Genomic DNA, 8,681 nt, shown 5'->3' on the forward strand with positions numbered 1-8,681 from the left:
ACAGAAGTGATACAAGAATGAATCAATAGTCAATACAGCAATGGAGTAAATCCAAGACTCTTCAGTTTCTTCGCTTTTTTACAGTGGAGTTCTGTTGCAGTTGATTTCTCAACAATGTTGCAGTGGATTCATTTCTGAGAGGAGGAGCATGGTGGAGGCAAGAGGCACGGAGTCACCACACAGACCCCGGGAGTTGGGTGAAAGCGGGCTTGAGGCAAGCAGCCCGCAGACTCGTTTATTTCAGTTGGTACAACATCTTATATAGCCAAGACCAGCCAATCCGGTCAAGGGGCAGTCTATGCCCCAACCAATCACAGCCTGTTGTCAGGCAGTTTCCAAAGCCATCCAATCACAGCCTGTTGCCAGGCAGGCTCCATTGCCAGGTGGGATTCAAAGCCATCCAATCACAACCTGTTGCCAGGCAGGCTCTGTTGCCAGGTGGGTTTCAAAGCCATTCCTGAGTAACTGACGCTCACTTGCCAGCGGCCTTCTCATTCCACCACAGAGTTCTTTTTTTAATGAAATATTGTATGAAAATCTAACATGAGAAGCAAATAAACATGGGGTTACATTAGCTGGAAGAAGGGGCACTCCTGAGTTCTTCCTGTTCAACTTTTCCCATTCCAGTCTCCTCTAAAGTATCTGAGACCTTCCCAGATGCCATAGAATACAACTACAAAACCACAAGATGAAGCTAACATGTTTAAAACTTTGGCAAACATAACCCAAAACAAGAAGTGTATTTTACATTGTGACACAGAGCACACATACTTCAGATAACTGAAACAACTATCTCTCCACATTATTTCATCTCCAGTACAATTCCCTCTGATATTTTCCATTCTATTTACTTCATTTTTCAAATGTTGGTCATGAACTACTAAACTGAGTTTATAACCAACTAAACAAATATAAATCATGCCCCATAGTTAGAAACCATCAGACATGAAGACCCACTGGAGAAGTCTTTTAACTTTTTCAACTTTTCAACTCTATTGGTCTATGATTCTATTGCTTCTGTATCCTCAATTTCCACTGCTTATTCTTGGATTTGAGGAGACAGTAGTGATGGACACTATCTAAAAGAGTATAAATGACTTGAGAACACTAATAAAATCAACAGATCAGACTTTAAGGAGACTCTACTCTGGAATCAGATTATCTAAGTTTCAATCTCAGTTGAGCCAACTGTAGCCTAGATTAAAATGGGGACTGATTAATTATTCTGGTTGCATGTTGATATTCACCTCTTCCAAAACTGACATCTAATAATTGGTATCTACCTTACAGGATCATCAATAGCATTAAACATGATAATGTATCATGAACTTAGCATAATAACAGGAACAGAGGAAGTGCTCAAATATCACTAATATTGACAGGAGAGTGGATGGCTGGGTTTTTTCCAATGGAGTAAGCTCAGTTACTAAGACCAAAGATGTATAAACCTCTGTTCTCCAACTCCTTACTCTCTTTTAATAGTCAGGGATTGTTAATGGGTTCGAATTCTTGCTCTGCCACTTAACAGTTGTGTGGTCTTAGATGACTCACTTAGACTTTCTGAGCCTCAGTATCCTCCACTTTGTAATGGGCACATCAAAAACTTAGCTGGTAGGGTAAATAAATGATTAACTAATTCAAAACACCTGACACAGTACCTGCTTTATGGTGAGTGCTCAATACAAAGGGGAGAATCAGAGAGACAGAAATACCCTAACAATAGCTGACCACTGCCCTTCCTCAAGAAAGTCAAATTTCCTTGAAAAGACACTGCTCATATTTTTTTTAATTATTGAAGAATATTAATTTGTTTAAGAAACAGCCAATTACAATAAAATCATACTGGTTATCTTGGCTGTGACCTATTGTTCTAAAATGCAAAGCCCTAGTAAGAAGTTCCAGTAATATGAAGTCATAAAATTCAACACTGTTTTGTGGATGTGCATGTATGTGCAAGTGCACATGTGGTACGACTGTTTGGTTCAGCAAAACAATGTCTTTTGTGTGCCATGCAACATGCTGAGGTCACAGGATAATCAAGACAAGTTCCCGCCACCAAGGAATCGATCTGCAATCAACCCCAGCAAGAATCTCAGTTTCGTATCGCAATGTCTATTTCTCTCAACATCTCTCATTTTTAATTGTGTATTTGCTATGCAATGGACACTATGCCACATGTTTTATACATATAACTTCACCTAGTCCTCGTGGCAAGCTTTGTTATTTCTATTTCATAGTTGATACCCGATATCATAAAACTGCTCAGAGGCAGAGCAAGAATGTGGACTCAGATATCCTTACCAACACCTACATCCTCTGCAACCTCCCAATTCTATTCCCATGGATAAACAAATGTAGATATAAAGATCACCAGGTATAAAATATCAGCTACATGTGCCATCATAACAACACAGGGTAGGAGTTACAAAATGGGCTTCAGACATGCCAGATCTGAGTTTGAATTCTTGCTCCACCTCTTAATAGTAACTGTGAAATTCAAGAGATAGAGACAGAATCGAATGAAATCACTCTATTATAGGAAGTTTGGGTAAATGCAAATACGCACACCATAGACTCAATGCTCAAAGGTGCCTTAGATGACATCTAATTTAATCTCTCTTGCAGCAGAAAAAAAGTCAACCTTGGGTGGAAAGGAGAGTCCCCACGGTTGCCTTCCTGTGGTCATCAGCAGCCAGGGGTCTCAGACCCCCAACTCTGCACTCCTTCTAGCACTCCATCCCAGAACACCTCTCTCTACAAATATGCCCAAGGTTTCATGTGGTTACTTGTGACGTCAAAGAAAATGGCCACACCAGATAAGCCAGATTCTTGCCGAGGAAGAAAGTTCTTCTCATTCTGAGATTTTCCTCTATCTGCTCATTGGTGGAGGTCAAAAGAAGGGCAGAAGAATGCTCTCATGACTGGACTCCCGGCCTCCACACCCAAGAATGCCGTTGAGGTTTAAATAAATCAGACTGCAGGCAAGAATTCACACAGGCTCTCCCACATGTTCTTGGTTGCTTTTTTTTTTTTTTTTTCCTTTTTCCTAGTGGATATCATCAGCTGTCTTGTTGCTAAGAGACCAGAGTGGGTGGGAAAGGCCAATAGTCATTATTTTTCAAACTTATCTGCAAAACCAGTTTTGCCTTTGCTCCCCCCAGGGGTTCGGCTTCCTTAAGGACAGGATATTACAACCAGGCAGATGGAGAGAGTGAGACTACACTTTTTCGAGAAATGAACTGAGCTTTTCCTGGACATTCGGTGTCATCCAGCAGAGTCCTGGGAGCTGCCAATTACAGGTCTGATGCAATGTTTGGGAAAGAACTGCAGAGTACACATGACTCAACAAAATATTCTGATTTGCATTCCTATCTCTTGGGAAGTCGCACTTATCGGCACCAACAAGTGCTATGTGGTCAGCAAGAATGCCGGGCTAAGTTTGTCATCGGAGAATTAAAACGGAATAAAAAACCGAGAAGGGGTTGTAGGGAGGTGAATGTTTGAGTCACTATCAGCCCGGGACTTTCCTTTTCGGTAGCATTCCAATCGGACAGACCTGAACCTGGCAGAGCTGTCCCATTGCTCAATGTCAGAAACATTCGCCTGGAATGTGGGACATGTGAACTTGGATACCCCCTGCAGCTCCCATGTGTGGCCCAGTGTGCTGCACCCACCAACAACACACCCAGATGAAAGAGCAGCCTCTGACCCAGAGCTGGGCTTGGTTGGGAGGTGGCACATTTCACACAAAGGAAGTCAGGGACACAAAAGGTGAGACACAAAAGAGCAGCGTTCTTCCTCCAAGGTCTTTATATAGGCACTAATGAGACACGCAGAGCTGGAACATAGGCCCTTGGGAACTGGTCCGTGCGGTTTTTTTTCTCTTAAAAGAAAGCAAGAATGTGAATTAACACTTCCTCTTTCTGTGTTTGTGCTTGGCAGTCTGAGACAGGAAAAACAAACAAACAAAACAAACTCTGCTTCAATTGCTTATTTCCCAAAAACGCTAAGAGCCAATATTTATGGACATCAAATTCTCCATCAGCTTCTGTTCAAGGAACACCATAACCCCCCTCCGACAGCCAGGGTAGCAGTCCTTGTCATACAAGAATGAATGAGAACATAATTCAGAACACCAAGAAGCCCAGTGTGTTCCAGAGCTTGGAGTCCCAGCCAGTCAAGAACTGATCATTGGCAGAGCATGCTAGATAATCATATACAAATCGCATTACCCACTCATCCCCTCCCTGCAACCTCCAAAACCCATACAGCAGAAAGGAAGGCATCCAAATGATGTGCTACCAACACCGGGTAATAATGGAGTCAAGTTCAGGGTGCTAGCTATAAGGGTCCAGGATACCCAGGTCTGACAAAATGAAAACAAACAAATCAAATGTATACTGCAAAGAGGCAGATGGTAAGAACTTGACAGCTGGGGCCGGCGCTGTGCCACAGCAGGTTAACGCCCTGGCCTGAAGAGCTGGCAAGCCATATGGGCACCAGTTTGAGACCTGGCTGCTCGACTTCTGATCCAGCTTTCTGCTATGGCCCAGGAAAGCAGTAGAAAATGGCCCAAGTCCTTGAGCCCCTGCACCTGCATGGGAGACCCGGAAGAAACTCCTGGCTCCTGGCTTCAGATCAGCGCAGCTCCGGCCATTGCGATCAATTGGGGAGTGAACCATCGGATGGAAGACCTCTCTCTCTTTCTCTGCCTCTCCTTTCTCCGTGTAACTGACTTTCAAATAAATAAATAAATCTTAAAAAAAAATAACTTGATAGCCTTGTCCTATTTAATTTTTATGAAGTATACACAATACCTTTTCATATTTGCCAGTTAGTATAATAAAGCAATGAAAATAGCCTTGCCAGGCCCTTGTTACATAGAAGGTGAAAACTCACTGCTGAAACAGTGACGATTTCGCAGGCCAGTTGTCACAGAGGCTGCAATCTTCTACACAGGACAGCAATTAGCAGAAACAATACCAAGCCACTGCCGCCCTTAATCCCTAATTGACCATCTGGGTTTGTGGTTTTGTCTGCCAAAAAGGCATATAGAGTACTAAGTGAGAGGGCTGCTCCATGACGGTGCTAGGGTGAGGCCAAGTGTGTCTGTCTGGTGGACTGACAGGTGCACTGGAACCCAGGCGGTCAAGTATGTGTAATGGAAGACAAAGCATGTTCAGAACTGAACAGGTTGCTGGTTAGGCTCTGGAGATGGGGTAGAGGTGGCAGTGCAAAGGCTCAGAGGATAGGAGGACAGTATCAGCGGCTTCAGGGCAGGTTCTGTGAAGATCTCATTGTGTGACACAGCACTTTATTTGTGGAGGCACCAGAATGCACTGACATAAATTTCTGCAGCCTTATTTACCCTTCATAGTTGGATGAAACTCATCATGCAACCTCAAGCAAGGCATTTCACCCTCAGGGACAAAAGGCAACTGAAATGGTCATGTCCAAAGCCATGGTTATAATTTCTGTAAAGGCATTTATAAGCTGTGGATCCTAAGACATGGTTTGATCAGAGCAGAGGTCAATGCTAAAACAATGAGTCATGTGGAGATCTACAGCCGCATTATGAGAGGTTAGTAAAAGGCTGGGTCAAATTCTTCCTTGGCTTATATAGAACACAGACAATAATGACAGCAGATGCTCCTCAAATAGGAAAAGCTCCAGCATGGGGTGAAGGTGATGACCATGGTCAAGTTAAACTCTTACAAACCTTACTGATCCTTTAGGAAAATCACCAGAAGAGATGTGTCACGTATTCCTGGCCTCTCGCACAGGGAAATGTGCGTACAGCAATGGTTGAATACATATCACGTAAATCAGTGGCTCAGTGATCTTTCTGTAGTGGATCTTCAGGATTTTACCCATATAAACAGGGTGAGCAGGTCAGCCAGTTAGGACCACACTTTCAACTTTAGAATCTTGCCCCTGCCCTTCCCTCTGTGTTTCCTTTGTTAGTCAATGCTGCTCCCCTTCTACGAAGTGCCCTCTCCTACATTCCCCTAGCAAACTCCTATTCTTACTTTGAAGCCCTTCTCAAAAAGCTCTGCCGAGAGCATGTTTCTGCTACAGTCCAGAGGAAATAGATTACGTCCCCTTTTGTGCTCACATTGATACTGAATCCAAAGCACAGTGCCTGATGGTATCATCCCAATGCTATTGACTAAAGGGCAGGTGAAGGAATGAACGCTCAGTAAGAGTACTGACAAACAAGGCCAATCAATAGTGATTAGGTGCCTTTCAGTGTAAGTCACTGTCCCTTTGGCTTTTGTTAGAATCACGTTTCCCAGGTCAGAGCCGTGGCAGAGGAAGTTGAGCCTCCGTCTGCAGTGCCGACATCTCATTTGGGTGCTAGTTTGAGTCCCGGCTGCTCCACTTCTGATCCTGCTCCTGGGAATGCACCTGGGAAAAGCAGTGGAGGACAGCTCCAGTGTTTGGGCCCTTGCACCCACATGGAAGATCCAGAAGAAGCTCCCGGTTCCTGGCTTCAGCCTGGTCCAGGCCCAGCCATTGCAAGCATTTAGGAAGTGAAGCAGCGTATGGACGACATCTCTCTCTCTCTCCCCTCTCTCCCCCACCCCGTGTTAAAAACCAAATCATTCTTCCCAGTAAATAGCCAGAGGATATTACATATATAAATGAATACTATACACTGCATTCTACTTTACAACCTGCTTTCCACACTTTCCACCATGCCATAACCATCTTTTCAAGTCAATAAATGTTCATTCCTATAGTCACTCTTGATGGCTGCCTATGTTTGAATGAAAACCCACATAGCTTTGTTGTACCTCATTAAGCCCCAAAGTGCTTGGCTGACTGCAGTTGCTAACATTCTCCAAAACATGAGAAACCAAAAGGAGCCCTCATGTCAGCATCACCCCTTGCCTGCTAACCTTTTGTAAGTGCAGTGTCCAACCCTACCTCTGAAGAACTTCCACCCAGTCTCAAAAAAAAAAAGTGCAGAAGCAGCAGCCTTCTTCCTCTGGAGACAGAACAGATTCAAAAATAATGTCTGTCATTTTCACAAGTGCCTTTGACTCATGCAATTTGTCATTCAGACATGTACTTCTGGCTGGATCTGCCCCTCTCCCTTGGATGAGGAAGGATCATTGTAAGTGAAGGAGCCAAGTCTCCTAAGAGACAGTACTGGCCTAGGGCAGTGTCCTCTACAGCAGAAGCTCAAGAACTACAGTTAGGAGCTAGAATGTAGTCTGGCAATCAAGATGCCTTCACCACAGTGATGGGCCTGGCTTCAACTCCCAACTCCAGCCTCTGACTCCAGCTTCCTGTCAATGCAGACCCTGGGAGGTAGTTCACTACCATACCCATAGGAGGTCTGGATTAAGTTCCCAGCTCCCAGTCTTGGCCCTGTCCAACCCCAGCCCTTTTGAGAATTTAGGGAGTAAACTGAAGAATAGGAGCTTTCTCCTTCTCCCTCTCTCTCTCTCTCTCTTTTTCCGTGTGTGTGTGTGTGTGTGTGTCTCCCTGTGTTGTGTGTGAGCCCCTCAAATAAATAAATAATTTTTTTTGACAGGCAGAGTTAGACAGTGAGAGAGAGACAGAGAGAAAGGTCTTCCTTTCTCCATTGGTTCACCCCCCAAATGGCTGCTACGGCCGGCGTGCTGCGCTGATCCGAAGCCAAGAGCCAGGTGCTTCCTTCTGGTCTCCCAAGCACTTGGGCCATCCTCCACTGCCCTCCCGGGCCACAGCAGAGAGCTGCACTGGAAGAGGAGCAACCAGGACAGAATCCAGTGCCCCAACAGGGACTAGAACTCGGGGTGCCAGTGCCGCAGGCAGAGGATTAGCCAAGTGAGCCACGGTGCCGGCCCCTGCCCTGACTTTTCATACTTATGCTTTACCTGGCTGCACTTAGTTCTTACAGCACATGATTTTAGAAGAATCAAGATAAGATTATCTTCCCCCATTAAATAAGTAGTACAGGATATAGAATGCTGAGCATCCGGAGCATATCAACACCTTAGAGACTGTCTTCCATAGATACATGAACACTATTCATTGCCTTCTATTTTACAAGCTGCTTTTACATTTGCCAATACGCCATAATCACTTTTCAAGTCAATGAATGTTCATCCCTATAGTCATTCTTGAAGGCTGCCGAGTGTTTGTTCATATGAATGTGCTGAAATTTATTCACCAATCCCCAATTGCATTTTGAAAATATGAAAATGAATCAATTCAGAAAATTTGATAAGGTCCTCAGCACAGCACAGGGGGTGAATGAGACAGCAGAGACCAGAAGCCAGATCTGCCAGGCATCCCGTTTCCATATTTGCAGCTGTGCAACACAGTCTTTCCCAGCATTCCCTATACTCAGGTACTGCAAGGTGTGCTGGCCAATGCCATCATCACTGCAGCAGTCCTGGCCTCTCCCCCTCCCCTCTCTCCTTAGGAGCAGTCACTCTTCCTAGATCAGGAGAAAAGGGAAAAGTGAACATGCTCATCTCCTCACGTTTTCATCCCCTTGAGACTCTGCAGCATGATCTGCAATTTCTCACTGCCAAAGCATACGGCTTATTCTTGGACTTCCTCATAATCGATGGTGTGATTTGAATGCTCAGGTTTCTCATACACCTGTCTGATCAATAAAAAGTTCACTCCAGTCCAAAAAAAAATTAAGGTAAGATAAAACACAACTGGAGCCCATATGAAAA

Source organism: Lepus europaeus, chromosome 4 (assembly GCF_033115175.1).
Source record: "Lepus europaeus isolate LE1 chromosome 4, mLepTim1.pri, whole genome shotgun sequence".
NCBI lineage: Eukaryota > Metazoa > Chordata > Mammalia > Lagomorpha > Leporidae > Lepus > Lepus europaeus.